We start from the raw sequence: 19,253 nt of genomic DNA on the forward strand, positions 1-19,253 counted from the left end.
TAGCCAATAAGAAGCTAGAGTTCATGGGCCAAGCAGTTCTTAAATGAATACAGTTTGTGTGTTGTTATTTCGGGCATGAGCTAGCCAAGCGGCCGGGGTGTTGGGGACGCAGCCCCGCCGCTCCTATTTCAACATGTGTGTGTGTGTGTGTGTGTACCTGTGTGTGTGACTGTGTGTGTGTGACTGTGTGTGTGTGACTGTGTGTGTGTGACTGTGTGTGTGTGTGACTGTGTGTGTGTGTGTGACTGTGTGTGTGTTGTATTTTCTTTTCACTAGGGTTTGAAACTACATTTTGATTGACTTTATGTCATGGGCAACATGTGTTGTTAACATGGGTCAAGCATGGAATAAATCAGCCATGGAGTTGACAATGCTCGCATAAACTATTAGGGAACATGCACACCATGCACGCGCGCGCACGCAAACACACACACACCCCACAATTGCTTTTGATTTTCATCAATTTAAAAGCATTAGGAACACAGTGAAAACCTGCAGAGATTGCAGATACCACCAGCAAACCACTTCCTTGGGACTATGTCCAAAGTCGCTGTGAGATTCTTTCCTCACAGAGAAAGTTACCTCAGGTAGCCACACCACCATTTTATACTGTATTGCCTAAATCTCTCATCAGTTTCTTCATGTGCTTGATGAGTCTACAGGTGAGGCAACTTGGTTCTTGATGGAGTATACATCTATCTCTTTTTCACCTGCCTCCTTCCTGTTCCCCTCTTTCCTTCCTACACTCTGCCCACTTTTCTCCCTCCCCCTCTCCTTTTCTCCCTCCTTTCTTCTTCTATTCTGACTATCCCTTCCTAGCTCCTTCCTTCCTATCTAAAGCAAACAGTGGGAAACATTGGTGCAGATTCTCATATACCCTTCAGGACTCAACCCACTGATAGGCAAACTGTGCTTCCATGCATGCATGTATGCAGTTATGCATGCGAAGCAGCCACTTCTCGGGGGCATAACTGAAGGAAGACTGTTCCCTCTGTGATCTGCTACCATTGCACTTGGCTCCTGATTTCAGGATAGTGCCACCCATTAGGCAGAAAACATTTCCCATAGGTAACTCTGGCTCAGTTGTCCAGGGAACGCTCTTCTGCTGTCCCACCAGGCCGTCTTCTCAGTCAGTGCCTGGCGAAGAACCAGCCACCTTCCAGGATTTGTGTGCAGCTGCATGTGTGGGGGAGAACTGTCCCCACCTCACCCGAATCTCACCAATAAGGCCGTGCATTTGGGCTGTGCCCCGCATTTCAGCTGACATCACAGTACACAGAAGGCCGTGACCTGTGAGAATGGAGTCAGTGCTTCACCCCAGGAACCATTTTCTCTTTTCTGTGAGCATGAGCTCTCAGTGCTTGTGAGAAGGGCAGCTGTTTATGGGCTTTCAAACAAAGTGCCTGAGGAAAGCAATTTAGTAAAGCCAGGGGGCTTTCTAGAGTCCCAACTGTGTGTTATCTGTCACCTGCCAGCACACAGTAGCAGCCTTTCCTCCAGAGGCCCTGGAGAGAGCAGTGCCTAAGGGCTCTGTTTGTGAGGTTTCAGGAAGTCACTTCCTCCATCTGGTTGGTATTGAACACCTGAGGAAAGCGGAAGGAGGCCTCAGATCTTCAGGGTGGGGTGTGGCCCACTGAGTCTCACTAGGTCATCTGCACCTCACTTAGTCCAGGGGAAGGATGTGTGAGCTCTTAATATTCTTGAAATCTAGCAGGTAATGACTATATTGGTATGCTCTATGCAAAATAAAACTGTAGTTGATTTTGAAATAACAAACTGATGGGTAAAAGTTCAGTCAGTCAAAGGTCAGAACCACCCCTTGCCTTCTGAGGTGCAGACACTGAACACCAAGTCATCGGATCACAGGGTTTTCAGTTTGTATTACTGGTCCCAACTTAGTCTTTTGGCATCTCTTAAGCCTGGGTTAGGGGAAGGAAAAAAAGCCTGTCTTTGCTTTAAGCCCCAGGTTACCTTTCGAAACGGTTTTGCTGAAGGAGGTAGCCTAAGCCTTCTCTTAGATCAGGGCAGTACCCTAGTTCCCCGATCCTTACATGAAAAGTTAATAAATGATGCTCTCGAAGGTTTTGTTCTCAGATGAATGAACTCAGCATTTTAGGTGAGAACAAAACAAGCCCTGTTCTCACGGCGGCCTCAGCTGACCCCGCTGCTGTCTTGCCCCATGACTGGAGAAGGAAGGAACCAGAGCATCCTCGTGCCCCCTGGCACTTGGCCTTGCTTGCAGTAAGTGGTTGGTCTGTTGCTAGGGAGTGTGATTCTTCTCACTGAATGATTGGAAGACAGGGTTAAAGAAGGACAGCATTGATTCTGGACCCCTGCTTCCCCTGCCTCCCCCACTGCCCCTGCCACACCCTAGACTGCATGGCTTATATTCTGCTCCTGGTAGGGCAGAGCAGGCAGGAGGACTCTGTCTTGGATGCTGTGCTTCAGAGGGCCTTTCCTGTGCTTACCTCCAATGGGGTAACCTTTCCCAGAGAGCAATGCTTCATCGCTCATCACAGCAGTGCTTCCCAGAACATGGCTTTCTCTATACCATCGCATGACCTAGGAATATGGCAGAAATGCAAATTCGCCGGTTGGTTGTAGCGCACGCCTTTAATCCCAGCACTTGGGAGGCAGAAGCAGGCGGATCTCTGTGAGTTCGAAGCCAGCCTGGCCTACAAGAGCTAGTTCCAGGACAGGTTCCAAAGCTACAGAGAAACCTTGTCTTGAAAAACAAAACAAAACAAAACAAAGCAAAAATGCAAATTCTTGGATTCCAATCCAGAAACCCAAAACTCTGAGGGCAGGGCCCAGCCATTGAGTGTCAGAAGCCACTTGGGATTCTGAAGCTTGAGCGAGTGTGAGGGCGCTACTCAGGTGGACCACATCTCTGGGGGCGGGCGAAATACTAGCTCCTCCCTCCGGCCGCTGAGACAGACGTACCTCCAGAGGGAAGACTGACGGCTACGTGAGACCTTGAGTTGGCGACTCACAATCAGATCTTGGTTATGACGGCCGTTATCCGGCTGCACTTACCCTTTTTATTCCTCGTTTCCTCACGGCTGGTAATTGAGCCCAGTGCCTGGTGTATACGGTCAAGGACTCTACCGCTAGGCTACCCTCGCTCCTTCAAAATATTCATTTCTAAGTAGGAGGACGACCTACAATTTTTTTGAATAGTTTGTTCATTTGCCTTTTACATATTTATGGCATGGCAGGGCATGCAGGCCTCCATGTTTACTCCTACTCTGTGTTTGATGCTGGAAGGTTGTAATATTTCATTCATTGGTTCCACATTTGCATATTATTACCATTACATATTAATTTATTTCTGCTTATCAATAATATTGATTATTGTTACTATACCTTTCTTCACTTATTTTAAAATCATTTTCCACTTCTTTATCTCTCTCTCTCATTCTCGTGCCTGCGTGCGTGTGTATGTGTGTTTGTGTGTGTCTATGTGTGTGTATGCGTGCGCGTGTGTGTCACAGTGTGCAGGTAGGGGTCTGAGGACAACTCTCAGGTCTGTCTTTCCATCATGCTGGTTCCAGGGATTAAACCCCATTTGTCACCCTTAGCAGCAAGCACTTTTATCTGATGAGCCATCTCTCTACCCAGGGGTGAGACCTGCTCTGGTATTTTTGAGACAGGGTTCTGCTACTTTTGCATTGGCTGACTTGTGCTCATTATGTAGCCCAGATTGGCATACACACTAGTAACCCTGCTGCCTCAGCCTCCCAAGTGCTGGGACCATGGTACCTGGTACCACTATCCTTGGCTTGCCTCTCTTGATCATAGTTGCTTTTACTTCCTTTGACAGATTCAGAGTGGTTAGTTAGGTTCAGAGTGGTTAGTTAGTTAGATTCAGAGTGGTTGGTTAGTTAGGTTCAGAGTGGTTAGCTAGGTTCAGAGTGGTTAGCTAGGTTCAGAGTGGTTGGTTAGTTAGGTTCAGAGTGGTTAGTTAGGTTCAGAGTGGTTGGTTAGTTAGGTTTAGAGTGTTTAATAAGGTTCGAAATGGTTGGTTAGTTAGGTTCAAAGTGGTTAGTTTTAGGTCTTTTTCATTCTTGTTTTCTTTGTCAGGGTGGTAGAGAAATGCTGGCACTGAATTGCATATGAAGAAAGTGAGTTGTCTAGCCCCAGAATTTATTTTTTGACTTTCTTTTTAAAATTTTAATTCATTCGCTATATCTATTTCTGTTAGTTTGATATTTAAATATACATAGTTAATATTATTTACCCAGCTACATTTTTAACATATTCTATATATAAAATATTGCTATTAGGGGCTGGGGTGATGGCTCAGTCATTAAGAGAACTGCCTGCTCTTCCAAAGGTTCTGAGTTCAATTCCCAGCCACCACATGGTGGCTCACAACCATCTGTAATGAGATCTGGTGCCCTCTTTTGGCCTGCAGGCATGCATACAGGCAGAACACTGTAAATTTAATAAATAAATCTTTAAAAAATATTGCTTTTAGACACATATATTATTAGTGTCCTTTGAAATTACCTGCCATGAGTGAGAAGGAAACACGGAACTCGCAACAAATTCGCTTAGGAGTTTATTAGAGGGGGCGTGTTCAGGCCTGGGGAAGTCAGTGTGCGGAGAGAGAGAAAAATGACGCACCCAGCTTCTTAAAGCTGCCTAGCGCATGCGCACAGGGGGATGACATGGCTACGTCATATGCAGATGTCGGGGCTCATGCATGCATGCAAGGGCTTAGCTGAGTCATGTGTGGATGATGTAATCCACACCAGACGTGGGTCATGGGGACCTTTAACATCCCCGGGGGACAATTAGGCACTTATGCCTGAGGGCTTGTCTGCACCTTCATGACCCCTAGAACCCCAAAGTATCAGCCTTATGTAGCTGAAATCATTACTTCCTTGCTCATGACATTTGCTTATTGGTGGCTAACATTTACCTCAGTTTCAAACTCTCTCCCACTGGAGGAGGGTGAGGCACTTCAAACCTCCCTCTCTGGCCTTCTTCTCCAAAGCTCACGGGAGCATTTCTTCAGCCATTTTTAAGGCAGTTATCACAACTCCTACTTTCAGATGTCTGTCCTCAACCTCCCGAATCTCTTCTGGAGCCATGACGAAGTGATGTTCCATTAATTCATTCTGCGTGGTCATGGTAGTTACACATTGACCTTCTACCCCCCAATCTGAAAACTCTGTCCACACTTAGCACAAGAATTCTATTCCTGCTACGGTGCTGCATTTCTCTAGCATTAAATGACAGCATCCCTGGCTTCCCTTTGTTGTCCATTGAGGAATTGTATTTAGGGTTTTATGCCGCTGGAGAAATGTTGGAAGTTAGAGGGCAAGGGAAGCCATTCTTCCCAAAGCAGAGATGATTTCTGGTGCACCTGAATTGTTGAGCAAGAGTGTCTGCAGGGCCAGCTGGATAATTATGGCCCTTCACGGCCTGCTCTGGAGCTGCTGGGATGTCTAGTGACTTCCGTGATGTAATGCCTTTGCTGCCACCATTCTGACCTTTTTTGGTATAGGGACATGTATGGTCAGCTGTCTGTAGATTGCATTTGGCCCTGTGCGGCTGAGGACATACAGCTCAACTGTGAGATGATATTAAAACACATGCTCTAGGGGTCTATCTGAGTCTGAAGTGGTATAGATGTTGGCAGGAGAGTACTTCACGGGACTGAAGGAGAGCATGGGATGGGTGGGAGCTAAAAAGGCTTTTTGTGAAAGCACAGATGCAACTTTAAGAACAAAGTGGGAGTACTCAGGAACTTGCAGACTGAGAATGACTTTAGTAATTGCCAAGATGACCGTGTCTTAGCTCCAGCTAGTCCTGCTGTTGACTCAGAAGTGAGGTCCAGCTGGACCCAAGGGAACCATGCTATTTTAGTACCGTGAGGACCGCTAAATCAGCACCGTTAGGAGTCTCCGTGTCCACAAGGAAGTACAGCTCCTCTTTCTAGGACTTGAAACAGCCAGGCCAGAAGGGTGTGGTATGTTTCTGAGCATGCCTTTCCCAGGATGGAAAAAAAAATCCTCGTTTTCTCAGGATTTTGTTTTGACAGAAAAGTGGTTCATCAGATACCTAATTAAATGCAGTTTTACTTTGAGATTTTCCTGAGAAATTTCATATGCTTAAATTTAAAAAAAATCTATTTTATCATTCATCTAATTCGTTCAGTAAGAAGTTAAACATTAGTGACTCTTAGTTCCAGATACTGTTTTAGGCAATACATTTACAATAGTTGGGTGTGGTGGTCACATGCCCAGAGTTTCAGCACTGGTGGTGGGGGTGGGGATGTTGAGGCAGGATAAGCGTGAATTCAAGTTCAGCCCTAGCTACATCAAGAGGCTTTGTCTTAGAAAAAGAAAAAAAGAATTACTAGATAGTGCTGGACCTTAGGAAGTTCATGGTCTAGTGAAGTCAACCAATCCATATACTCAAAATTAGAATTTGACAACATTCACAGACTGCCACAAGGGTTTTTAAAAATATATATTAACTCCTGATTCTGTTTAATGAAACAGTGTTTCAGAGGATGATCATTCTAGAAAATCCCAGTCCCAGAGCATGCGACCAAAGAAATGGCAGAACTATGATTATACAATAAGCAACACTCCAGATTTATTCACAGAAGCACAGATTTAGGAAAAGCAAGGCAAGCTGGTTTCTGTGATTTGGATTAAGGGGGCCAGATAGAGTGATCTGCACAGAAGTGGCATTAGGCAATACAGAATGTTCCTGCCTTATCTTAAGCTCATATCCAAGACTTCAGGTACATTGTTGGTGCCGTTGGTGCCAGGGTCCAGGAGGAAGCCTCTAGATTCTGGTTTAGTAGTTTCATTTGTTTATAGTATGGTGGGAAGCCAGTCTGGGAAAGCCAGCCAGGTTTACTCAAAGGCAGTCATGGCACTGACCGCTTCGGAAGGCTACAAGCAGGTGCGGCAGAATCCTTCCAAGGTTTAAATAGAGTCTTCCGGGGTCGATAGGCATGACCAGCCAGCCAGAGACTGTAAGCAAGGACACTGTATAAGTTAGCTTTTGCTGCTGTGACAAAACACCCGGCGTAAACAGTTTAAAGAAAGGAATTGTGTCTTTTGCCTTCTGGTTTTAGTCTGTCATGATGAGGAAGGCAGAGAGAGAGAGAGAGGGAGGGAGGGAGGGAGGGAGAGAGAGAATGCCTACGCTAGGTGGCACTCTCTCCCGCATTCTGGATAGGTGTTCCTTCATAGCCAGACCCATAGGTGTGCTGTTCTAATCTCATGGGCACTCACACTGACAATCCAGATTGATAGCAGGCTTGATGGGAGTAAGGCTGGTTTATAAGTGATACAGAGGTGAGGACTGAGAAGGTTTATTTCACAGGACAAGAGGGCGGGTAAAAAGCAGTGCAGCTCTTCTGACTCACTGAAAGCCTGCTCTCTATTCTGAGAAGTGACTGTCACCAAGGCAATTTATACTGTGAGGGGCAAAGTCAGGGAGAAATGGGGTGGGGGTGAGGCATTGGAGTCAGTGTTCAAAGCAAAGAAAACAAAGGCTAAGTTAGTAGGAAATGGACAAGGAAGGTTACACTTGACAAATGGTTCAGTTTTCACCTATTAGAACTGGGCACTGATTGAAGGTGAGGACGAGGGAAACATCTTGCCGAATCACATATCCCATGACCAGTCACATCTCAAAAGTTAGTACATGACATCCACACACGTTAGACTCAATGACCTGTGAGGGTCTCACTGCTCCAAATCCCTATGTGTGCCTGGACCTGGTGCTTGGACTGCTGTATAGTCTTCATGTCTTCCCCACTCAAGAGCCCTGAAATAAAAAGGGATAGCGGCTAAGAAGACCTTTAAAATCTGCTCTTTCAGCTGGAAATATTGTTTAGCTCAGTGGCCTGAGATCTGTTTGGGTGGATTATGTCGGTGTGCAGAGTGCATTTTTCACCTTCTGAAGCCTTTTCTCAGATAGCCCTGTTTGATCTCTTTTTAGGGATATCAGATGGGGATGGAGAGGTGCGCTGTCCTTAGCAAGTTTTCTAGAGTTGTGACAACACCACGGAGCAAAAATAGCAACCCCATAAAAGGACATTGCTGTGGAGTTTTCCCGGCTGCGGCTGCGTGAGATCTCAACCCACTCGGGTGCCGGGTGCCCCCGAGAGTCAAAATATTCAGAAAGGGATGGAGAGCTGCATTAGCTGTAGATTGCCTAATTAATCCAACAGATGTTACCTGAGCACCACTCTCTGTGGGGAATTTAAGACAAACATACTTTGCATTCTCTGGAAGCTCATATTTTAATTGGGGAAGGAAAGGGGAAAGAGGAGGGGAGGAGGAGGGAAGAGGAGTGAGACCAGGAGAAAAAGGGGGGGGAGGGAAACAGGGAGGAAGAGGGGAAGGAAGTAGGGGATGGAGGGGGGAAGAGAGGGAAGGAAGAAGGGGAAGGAAGAAAAAGGGGGATGAGAGGGGTGAAAAGGAACAGAAGGAGGCCTGAAAGAGTTTAAAACAGGAAGATGAAAAGGAACAGAACCAGCAGCTGCCTGCTGCCTGGAGGGGGTGTGCTCACAGCAGGATTTTCTTGCCTATTGTATTTAGTATCCTGGGTTGCCCTGTGGTGTGTAACATCTGGAGAAGATTGTATTTTAACCTCTGCTTGTTGTATTCAGCAATATTATTTTCTGTAACAATAGTAAAATTAAAAGAACATGCATAATGACCAGGAAAACAAAACAGGGAAGTTTTAAAAGAATTTTGTTTACACATTCAGGTGCAAGTATTGTGAATAAGCCTAAAATAGACACTACAGTAATAAAGGGATAAAAGTGTAGCTACTTGGTAGATTTCATAACTGTTTAGCAAAGTGGACTTTAATGCACTGGCTGCAGACTAAGGTAATAATATCATAGAGAAATAACCCTAGTAATCATTATTAAATTAGTATTTATAAAATGAAGAGATCTAAAGATGTACAATTTATCCAGGTGTTGTGGCATACACCTTTAATCCTAGCACAATGGAGGCAGGGGGGGCAGCCAGCAGGGGGGTCCTGAGACAGCCAGTCGCAGGCATGGACGGGAGATGGCGAGGAGAGACAGATGGGTGGGCACACCATGAGACCACACCGCAGGTTTCTGAAGGTGGTTGGTTCCTGGCAGGGAGCTATGTGGCAGTGGGTGGTGGGTGAGAGACACAGACGCGGATAGGCATGCCATGCAGAGTGAGGTTGTATATTTATTTAGTGGGTTATGGAAGGGAAGGGGAGAAGGGAGAAGAGCAGAGAGAAGGGGAGGGAGGGAGAGAGAGAAACAGAAAGGTGGAAGTATAGAAGTGGAGAGAGACAGAAGCTGCCTCTTTGAGAGGGAGACAGAAAAGGAAGAGACTCAGGCTGGAAGCTGAAGATCAGCTGGCCTAGGCAGACAGGGGAGGGAGTGGGCATGGCTTGTCTCTTAAAGGGACAGGACAGATAATTACACTAATATTTTTCTGAACTAATTCTTTTTAAGAATTAGTTTATTTTACTTTATGTTTATGAGTATTTTGATGCATGTATGTCTGTGAAACACATATGTGTCCAGTGCCCATAAGGGTCAGAAGAAGGCTTCAGATTCCCAGGAACTTTATCCGAATATTACCGATGATTATCATCTGCCATGCGGGTGCTAAGAATTGAATGTAAGTCCTTGGGGAGAGCAGCAAGTCTTTTTTTTAATTTTTTTTTTTTTTAATTTTGTTTTGTTTTTCAAGACAGGGTTTCTTTGTAGTTTTGGAGCCTGTCCTGGAACTAGTTGACCAAAATGAATTTCCATCTTACTGTCATGCTATGTGTCATGCTCTGAGAAACAGTCACTACGCTGAAGCAAGGCTCAAACCACTGCTGCAGTAGCTATCAATGACATAATTTAAATTATTACAGTTCTACAATACCTTCCTATGAATACACTTGCAGCTCTTGTAGACCAGATTGGCCTCAAACTCAGAGAGATCCACCTGCCACTGCCTCTCGAGTGCTGGGATTAATGGTGTGTGCCACCTCCATTCGCCTAGAGCAGCAAGCATTCTTAACTATGGAGCCATCTCTCTGTCCCCTGAACTAAATCTTTAGTTTCCAAACAGCTGACAATTAAAATGAATAAACTCAATTTAAAATATATTAGAATGTAGTAACATTCCAGGTGCAATCTGGTTTATACTTACCAAAAACTATATCTCACCTCACAATTTCCCCCTTTCTGCTATAGATTCTAAATATCAAATAAGAAAACAAACAAAAATACGCAGTGTTCAGGTGGAAGCTCTACCTCAGCCCCCACCCAGAAACACTTCCTCAGAAAGCCCTCCAAGGGGTGGCTCCTCCCCCTGAGAGGCTCAAGACCACACCTACAGGGTATTTAAGACCAGGATCTTAAATCTGCCACATGGCTTCTCCTCCTGCTTCTAAGAGTCAGCTGGGAGTGCTCAGCTCTGCTTTCTTTGCTCTGTTTATTAAACACGGTCTTATTAATTCAGCTGAATTTGGCTTATTGCATCAGCGGAGAAAGCCCCAAAACTGGGGATTTTCAAAATACCTATCACCAGGCAGTCACAACAAATGGCAGCACTGATGCTCAAGTCTGTACGGACAATCCTCGGACTATTGTCTTCTCAAAACCTTCTGTTTAAATGCAAGATACACAGGACCCCAGGAGTTGCAGGCTGGCTCTTACCTGAATCTAGATCAAAAGATTAGGGACTGGGGTAACTGATTCTCCAGCAACAATGTCTGAATCCAAATGATCTCTGCGTGTGGCCAACTTTATAATGAATATTTCTCCAAATTAAAATCTATGCAGAATCCAATGTGTATTCATGGAGAAGTACTATAGAATTGTAATAATATAATATGTGTCATTGATAGCCTAGTGCAGCGGTGGTTTGAGCCTTAAGCCTGGCTGAACACTTCAGCGTGGTGACTGTTTCTCATAGCATGATAGTAAGATGTAAATTTGTTTTGGTCAGATTTCTTTTTAAAAGAAGATTTTTATCTTTATTTACATGTATGTCATGTGTCTGTGTGAGTGTATGGCACATGTGAGGGTGTCTCTGGAGGCCAGGAGAGGGCACCAGATATCCTGGAGCTGGAGATCAGGGGATTGTGCGATACCCAATGGTGGGTACTGTGAACTAATCTTGGGTCCTCTGAAAGAGCATGTGCTGTTAACCACTGAGTCTCCAGTGCTGGTCAGGTTTCTTTTGCTTTGAAATTCTTCAAAGATAGCATTCTCATTGTCACCCACACTGGCCCTTAGGGCTCTTCCATTCTTGATATGTCAATGGATTGTCTCTAAACTTTTCTTGCCAGTTGGGTACTTGGGATTCTCAGCTCTCTTTCCCATGATAGGGAAAGACTTGTGGAGTATGTTATCATTCATAAAGAGGTGACCCAAGGTCTCCCACGAGGGGCCGAGGTCCCTCCATGGGTCTCCTTGGAGGGTGAGAGACAGACAGATATGCCATGTGGAGAGCACTGGGGCTAAGTGTTTATTTAGTGGGTTATGGAGGGGGAAGGGAAAGGGAGGAGGGAGGAGGGAGGAAGAAGGGGGTAGAAGGGGAGAGAGAGAGAGAGAGAGAGAGAGAGAGAGAGAGAGAGAGAGAGAGAGAGAGAGAGAGAGAACTGGAGTGGAGATAGGAGATCCCCCTAGCCACAGGGGAAGTGGGAGGGGAAAGGAGGTTGTGGGTAGGCTGAGCTTGTTTTTTAAAGGGACAGGATACCCAGGAGACAGACCAGGCTAGCAGATTACAACAGAGTATCTCGGTGTTTTATCTCTCATGATAATTTTTACTTCAGTCAGAACTAACCTGGGAGTGAAGTCAGAGACTCAATTCATTCAACTTGTTGCGGCATAAGCCCATAATGTGGAGGAATGAAAACGGCGCAATGTGGTAATGAAAACTACCATAGTCTTGTACGAGAAACCCACTTGAGTGGTGATTGACACGCAGGGAGATGACAGCTGGGTTCACAGAGAACCTACAACTCGGTGAGATACTGGTAGATGAACTGATCAGCAGATAAACTCGGGGGAAACCGGGCTGCTTATTGATCGCTGGCCTCAGAGTCTGTGTGCATGCGTAAGCAAACGTATTGGCAGCAGGGCATGGCTGCAAAAAAGACTCATCTCCGCCGGGGTGGAAGACAATAGAGAGGAAAGTGTCACATAGTGGCAGAGGAGGGATGAGTTTCCCAAGGCGGAGTCACTTCTTCCGTAAGAAATGCCCTGACCTGCCCGGTGGGCTGACTCTTCCCCCGGGGCCTGTTTACTGACAGTGGCTTTGATTGGAAATGCTCCACGGAGCGCTTTTGACGGACTTCCTGTTAATTAACACACTACTTCCTCCCTGCCTAGACTTTGGCAAGAATTTCCGCCGCTGTGAGGCACCTGAATTCCTGCCAGTCTGTCTATCTTGCGCTGCTTTGCATAATGCACCTTGTCTGAGAAGGCGCTGGGTCAGAGCAGCTGGCTCCGGGACAGGCTTCCTGGAGGAGGAGTTGATTTTCTAAGCTGTGGTTTGTGAATGGTGGCTATCAGGGAGCCAACACACATTGCAGCAAGGGCAGGCTGGGAGCTAGGTGAAGTGAACACCCATGCTGTATGCATCTGGGAGCTGTTATCCTTAGTGGAGGGGAGGGAAGGTGAAAGGAGAAGGGATTTGAATTCGACTAAAGAAGCTGGGTGCCCAGTCATTTCAGGTCAGTGTGGACGGACTCAGGAGCTGGGCCTAAAGTGGGCAGGTCCTGCTAATTAGCATCTGAAAGCAGGGGCAGGGAATGGAGCTGAAGTGGCCGCCTGTGGCTTCAGCAGCTGGAAAAGAGGGTGGAACTGGCAGAGGCACTCATCTCTTCTGTCCTTGCTCTGTCAGACAGCTCCAGGGAGCCATCTCCTGAGTGCTGGAGTGGGTCATGATACTGGTCACGTTACATGTGCTGTGAAGAAAATCCACCCTTCCCGGAAGGGTCTCCTCGTGTGAACATTTTTTTTTGAAATTTATTTTAAATGTGTTATTTGTGTGTATGTGTGAGCATGTGTGGATGTATGAGCAGGTCATGGGATAGCTATCAGGAATCTGATCCACTGTGGCTTCTAAGGGTCAAACAGGCATTCAGGATTGGACAGTAAGTGTTTTTACCCATGGAGCCATCTCGTTGGTCTTTTAAATTTGTAAGATGTCCCTTTCTTGTGCTCAAGATCTGGCCTTAAAGGTCAGCCCTGGTCAGGGGTGGAGGTAAGGAGAGGCCGATAGAAAAGAGGATAGCTAGCTGGTGGGTGGAGGTCTCTCGGGTGTGTGGGTTCCTAGGAGCTATAGAGCCTGGGGCTAAACATGCCACATCATTCTCTCATGAAAGACCCCCTTTTCACATGAAAACAACCACATATTGAAGGTTTAAAAAGAAGAAGATAGAGCCTTTGCTCTCAATGATAAATGGAAAATAACTCAAAATGTAAAAAGCAGCCTACCCTCCCAGGAAATCATGACTCAGACAGCTGAGTCAGCTGAGTTTGGGAGGAGAGTTCTTAGAATTCAGAGGGGTCTGATTACAGTGTGTTGCTCCATTGGTCTAGGAGTATCCATCACGGATGCCCTCAGAGCTCTTCTTGAGGGAAGCAGAAGTGGCTAGTCTTGAGAGCTGGGGTTAATGAGGTCAAGGTCATAGGGCTGTGTCTAGGCACAAAGATCAAGAACCCGCTGTCTAATGTAGACTATGCTCTTTTTGCCAGGTCTGCCTACAACTCCTCTTGGATCATCTGTGGGACTAAGGGAATTAGAGTGCAGGACCACCAGATAAATGTCCTTCCCACTGCAGCCCACAGCTTTCTGGGAACAGCTCCTGTGCTGATTGTTGTGTCTCTTTAAGAGACAATCCACACCCACTCCCTCCCCCATCTGCTGAGGCAGGTTGATCTTTAGCTTCCAGCCTGAGCCCTCTCTCTTCCCTTCCTCTCGGAGAGGCAGCTTCTCTTCTGCCTCTCTCCCCACTTCTCCCCTTCCCCCACTTCTCTCTCTTTTTTCTCTCTCTCCTCTCTCTCTGCTCTTCTCCCCTTCTTCCTTCCCCCTCCATAACCCCCCAAATAAATACCCAACTTAACTCTGCATGGCATGTCTATCCATGTCCCTGTCTCTTGCCCACCCACCATGTGTCTCCCTTCCTGGGACCAGCCACTGCTCGGGGATTGGCAGCCATCTCTGCCTGGGACTGGCTGCTCTCAGGGCCCGCTGCCTGCCACCTTATGACCTGCAACCACCACATGGGGACCTACAGCATTTTTGCTGCCTGCTGCCACTGAGGATCCTGCAGCATTTTAAATTTATTCATAACAGCTCCTTTTTCCCACCTCCTCAGTCTAGGACACTGACAGAAACTGTAGGAAGTACAGCTTGGTCCCATGTCAGGGGGTAAGTCAGAGCCTAGATGGCTTCTCTCTTCAGGGACTGAAGTAAGCTCATGGAACCACGTCCCTCTGGGGACCACGTTCTTTTGACCCCCCCCCCCAGCCATTCTGGGTCTGCTTATCACGACTTGTTGGGTGTTCCAAAAGTGGTCCCCATCTTCAGCATGTGGGTCAGTTAGAACCACCTGGACTGTGGTTCTAATGCTAAAAACAATGACTCTCAGCCCAGCTGGTAACATTGGGTACCAACAGCTGAAGCTAGAGTGACCCTCTATCCTTGGCTATGCGGGAATAGGCCATTTTCAGCAAAGGGAGTGAGCTTTGCTCCCTTCATTACCAAAGCACATCTCAGTCTGTGAATGACTCACAGAAAGTCTGTCTTGTTAAATTATAACGGTGTCTCCCTAAAGACAAAAACTGGGTCCTAGAGTAATTTCTGCATCCCTAGGACTTAATAAGACAAGAGTTGAGTTTCCCTGAGGCAGCAAGGGTGGGACCCACAGTGGGTCACGTGTTAGCCATGTACCACATCTGACCACTCCCCTGAAAGGATGCGTGACATTCCCATTGGGCAGAGGGGACATACATGGGGCATGTGGACTCACTGGGTGGTCCCATGATGCCACTAAAAATGACCTGTATCCATAAAGACTATGTCAGCTTCCATCCAGTTCTCACTGTGAAATCCCTAAAAGCCTACTGGACAGGGCGACACTTCAGTATTCTTCCTTTGGAGCCCCTCCTACTGCAGGACTCACTTTCCCAGAGTAGCTTTGTGTTTACTCTGCCCATTCCTTGCCCATGGTTTCTTATTTTCCTGGGCACGAGACAACAAACCTAGTCACCCCACCCACCTTGGGGGTGACTCTGGTGGCCACTGGCTTTTCCAGTACGCCAAGCCCTTGGGTATGTTCATCAAGAGGCAAGAGAGGCTCTATTGCCCTTAAAGAATGTGTATCACTAGGCTGGGCCAGGCACATGTGTTTGCTATTCGGCGAATGTTTGTAGATGGAGGTGGAGAGTGAAGGATCCCATCCCGGTCCTCTGCAATGCAGAGAAAGTGGATGGTAAGGAAGACAGTGGTCCATAGAATAGGATTTCAGTTGTAACAGTCTTTCCCCTACGCTAGAGAAGACTCACCCCGCTGGTTTCACAGCCAAATGTTGCGTTTATTATATATTAATTTTCTTCACACACATTTCCTGTTAATTAACACAGTTCTTTCTCAGCAGATGAGCTGGCTGGACCTGCTGAATCAGTGTATCTGCCAAACTGTCCATCTTGTGCCTGCTTTGCATAACGTCTTCCTTGTGACTCTTGCCTATGAAATGACACTTGGCGTCTGCTTTGACAGGAACATCTCTACCTTTGCTGATCTTTCCACTGCGTGGTTTTCGCTCTGTGCCCTTGGCAAAGTTGTTTCACAGCCACTTGGCCCTCTGTGGGGAGAATTACCTGTCTCATTCAGGGGTGGCAACTGCTAACCATTTCACAGCCATTCGCCACCAGGTTTATTAGGCCCTCTTTACAGAAAGCCATCTTGTCTTTCTACAAGTTTAAAAACTGACTATAGGTGTGGGGTCAGCCATAATAGCCAAATATGAACAGATGGCCCAAAGGAAGTTCTTTACTTCCAACCATTATCATCTGCCAGAGTAGGGCTCTGCCATGGATAAATTTAATGGAGGCCTGAGTCTCAGTAGTTTACCCTGAAGCAATACCTGGTTGCAGGAGGAACCAGAAGCTGAGATTATCTGAGCACCACCCAAGAACAGACCATCCAAAGGAAATGCCTAACATTCCAACGGCTGTAGATAGGATCACCTGCTAGCACACACTCACCAGGACACCCCTAGACAACTGTCAGCCAATCAGGGGTCCTGAACCTCAGAAAAGCCCTCACCCCCACCTCTACTACTATAAAAACCCAACTCTAACTGAGCTCGGGGCTCTCTGTTTATTCCAATCCGTAACGGAGAGACCGAGTTTGCAAGCTTGCATAAAATAAAGGATCTTTGCTTTTACGGGGACTCAGTCTTCTTGTTGGCTTTTGGGGGACTTCGTGTGATATTCTTGGGTCCCTGCCCTAGCCACGCCCACTCCCATAACCTCTGACCCGCCCATCGCCATCTTGGGACCTCTCTCTCTCTTTCTGCTTCCTTGGCGTGCGCACGCGTTTTCTCTGTCTCTCTCTCCTTTTATCTCTCCTCTCTCCTTTTATCTCTTCTCTGTTTTTCTTTCTCCCCCTTCCTTAATAAATACTTATGGCTATTTCCTGTGTTTACGTGTCTGTTACCTGCCGCCACTGTGGGCCAAGGAAGCGTGCCCTCCTGTAGCCGCCCTCATGGCGGGCTCCCTCCGCCAGCCGCCCGGGGATCCTCCTGTAGCCGCTCTCCCATGGCGGGCTCCGCCAGCCCGCCCGGTTTGCAGCAGCTCTCTAATCGTTTTTTAAGAATAACATTGGTGCCACGTGACTCCCGAACCGGGTTCTTTTCCACTTTGCCGGCCTACGACCCACGTGTTCCCTGGATGCAGCTCCTCCAAACAACAGATCAACTAATCGTGAGTGTCCCCATCTCGGCCAGCTTAACCATCTCTTCTAACTCAAGGGTTTGACCGTTGAGCTCCCAGCAACCCTTCACGGTTTTTAGGGATGGGGGAACCTCCAACCGCGGGCCTTCAGGGCCTCGGTTCCCTTCGCTGGCATTCAATTCGGCTTGTCTCCTGTGTTAAGCCTCAGCTCACCCGCGCCTGGAGGCCCGGGGTCTCCAGTTCTCTCTTTTTCTTTTTTTCCTTACTTTTCTTCCTTCCTTCTTTCGTCGTAACTGCTGCTACGGTGCAGCACGCTGCTACGGTGCAGCACGCCGCTACGGTGCGGCCTGACCTTGGCTGAATCCCTCCTGCCCGGGAATCGCTCTCCCGTCGGAGGCTCGAGTCGATTCAGCCAGGTTATAACATCCCCCCCTATGGAATCGGACGCCATTCCATAGGGCCAGCGGATGTTCGTGCCATCTGCATCTCGCCTTAACGGGGAGCCGTTCTCGTTGTAGGCTTGAGGTGCCACGGTTTTTGCGGGTGTTTGCACGGCCTTGACCACGGGAGCCAATCCATCCAGACCTATCACTCTGGCCTCATCTTTTAATGCCTCACACTTATCAGTTTTTGTCCAAAATGGCCCCATTAAACTATACACGGCCGTTTTTCGGTTCCAGCCTTTTGCCCCTCCCCTCTGCGGCTTTTGTTGTGGCTTGGCGGGCTTTCCAACTGAGCAGACTACACATGGCGGTCGCCATCTTGGCTGGAGGCCAGATGGGTCAGGTGACCTTTTCGCCGCCATCTTGGCTGAGAGCCAGGTCATGTGACCACACTCTCCCGGTTTTACCCTGCCTTCTCACCAGGTTTTCACCAAACTCCTTATGCTAACTCTGTTAAATGTGTTTTGAGCAATGGTCAAATGCCTTTGATAGGGCCCATCAGAGGCATCCACGTTGCCCAATTCTTGTTCACTCTCTCTATGTATAACTGTTTATTACATCTTATTTCAGACTACAAAACATGAGTCTTGTATTTTAAACTGGTATGTACCTTTAAGTCTCTTAAGCTGTTCTTTACCATTGTCAGTTTTGCCGCTAACCTTATATTTCAAGCAGTTTTTCCCTCTATCTTTTTACAAATGTAAATCTTACCTGTTAAGAGCCAATTTGGTCAAGCTCAGACCCAACTTTCCAAACAAATTCTATACTATAGTTATACCTGATAAACAGCCCTCAACTGCTCAGAGATCTGGGGAATGTGATATTTAAGTATTTAATTATTAAAATAACTTTTAACAACGACAAAAGAGACAGGTTGGCTCCTAGCAGCAGCTTTCTGCTCCCTCCAAAGAAGACAGTCACGCGCAGAACAACGTCCTTCTGCATCTCGCTTCGACTGCAGAGCGCTGACCATTGGGAAAACCTGCCTTTCATCTAAACTAAAGATCTCTAGACGTGGACGGAATCACCGGAATCGACAGCCTAGCTGCTCAGGTCAAGGTAGGCCTGTCTTCCTACAGATTTCTTAGCCCACAGGATCTTCTGGAGCCTGGCAGGCCCTGCGCTAAACAGCAAAGCTCAAGTGCAACCTTCAGCGACCATGGAGGACCCAAAAAAGAGTAGCTCTGGGTGCCAACCAAGTAAGTTCTCTGTCATTTTTTAATCAGTTACTCAAGTAAAATCTTATCCTTCTCAAAGATCTCTGACAGTCTGACAGCTGAGAGGTTTCGCCAGGTTGAGGTTTTACAAGGTGACCTCACCAAATTTCAAACCAAATTTATCTCTTATGCTACAGTCATTATATGTCTAAAACTTCTGTTTTCACAAACCCAAGGAGTTCTCATGAGTTCCAGGGAGCCAAATCAAGAAATCCATCTTAAACAGGTCAGATACCCCCTCAATTCCCTGGTCCTAAAATTTTTTCCTTTTAACCTTAATTTGACTTTGTTCTTTGTTCTGCCAATAACTTAGGGACTCCAGACATTCCCATGCCACAGACATCGGTCAGAAGCAAAGAGACCAGCTATGCCAGGATGTTCCCAGCACCCCAGCCTTCTCTTGCACCCCTCCCCAAGACGACGCCCACAATCAGCCGGAAGCAGTCTTGAGAATTCGCCGCCCCAATTCCTTCAAACTGAAGTGTCTAATTTGCTTTTTATCAAAAGCAAGATGTGGGAATGATATTCTTGGGTCCCTGCCCTAGCCACGCCCACTCCCATAACCTCTGACCCGCCCATCGCCATCTTGGGACCTCTCTCTCTCTTTCTGCTTCCTTGGCGTGCGCACGCGTTTTCTCTGTCTCTCTCTCCTTT

The sequence above is a fragment of the Alexandromys fortis genome, unplaced genomic scaffold (assembly GCF_014885135.2).
Source record: "Alexandromys fortis isolate MF-2015 unplaced genomic scaffold, M_Fortis_MF-2015_v1.1 scaffold_54, whole genome shotgun sequence".
NCBI lineage: Eukaryota > Metazoa > Chordata > Mammalia > Rodentia > Cricetidae > Alexandromys > Alexandromys fortis.